Source organism: Mandrillus leucophaeus, unplaced genomic scaffold, assembly GCF_000951045.1.
Source record: "Mandrillus leucophaeus isolate KB7577 unplaced genomic scaffold, Mleu.le_1.0 Scaffold2, whole genome shotgun sequence".
Lineage (NCBI taxonomy): Eukaryota > Metazoa > Chordata > Mammalia > Primates > Cercopithecidae > Mandrillus > Mandrillus leucophaeus.
The window spans coordinates 8119368-8120111 of NW_012102031.1; the positions used below are offsets into that span (position 1 = coordinate 8119368).

The following is a 744-nucleotide window of genomic DNA, read 5'->3' on the forward strand; positions in this document are numbered from 1 at the left end:
TTCACGCCATTCTCCTGCCTCAGCCTCCCGAGTAGCTGGAACTACAGGCGCGCACCACCACGCCTGGCTGATTTTTTATATTTTAGTAGAGACGGGGTTTCACCATGTTGGCCAGGATGGTCTCGATCTCCTGACCTTGCGATCCACCCACCTCGGCCTCCCAAAGTGTTGGGATTACAGGCGTGAGCCACTGCCGCCAGCCATGTAATCCTTAGGACGCGGTAGACAGAATAGGCCCTCCATGCGCAGGCCCTAGTACCTGAATCCGGGAATATATTATATTGCCTTGGAATACTTGATTACACTTTGCAAATGTAATTATGGTTACAGACCTTAAAATAGGGAGGTTATCTTAGCTTCTCTGGGTAAGACCAGTCTAATCACAGGAGCTTTTACAAGTAGAGAACTTCTACAAAAATAAAATCATTAGCCAGGTGTGGCGGCACATGCCTATGGTCCTAGCTACATGGGAGGCTTAGTGGGGAGGATTGCTTGGGCCCAGGAGGTGGAGGCTACAGTGAGCCATGATCATGCCACTGCACTCCAGCCTGGGTAACAGCAAGACCCTGTCTCAAGAATAAAAAAGTAGCCAGGTGCAGTGCCTCATGCCTGTAATCCCAGCACTTTGGGAGGCCAAAGTGGGTGGCTCACGTGAGGTCAGGAGTTCAAGACCAGCCCGGCCAACATGGTGAAACCCCCATCTCTACTAAAAAAATACAAAAATTAGCCGGCCATAGTGGCAGG

General features: G+C 50.5%; 1 protein-coding gene across 3 annotated transcripts in view; it reads right to left on the reverse strand.

The window, feature by feature from the left end:
• The window catches only part of HMOX1 (heme oxygenase (decycling) 1), a 25273-nt gene that overhangs the window by 11079 nt on the left and 13450 nt on the right, over positions 1–744 (reverse strand). The window lies entirely within an intron of this gene.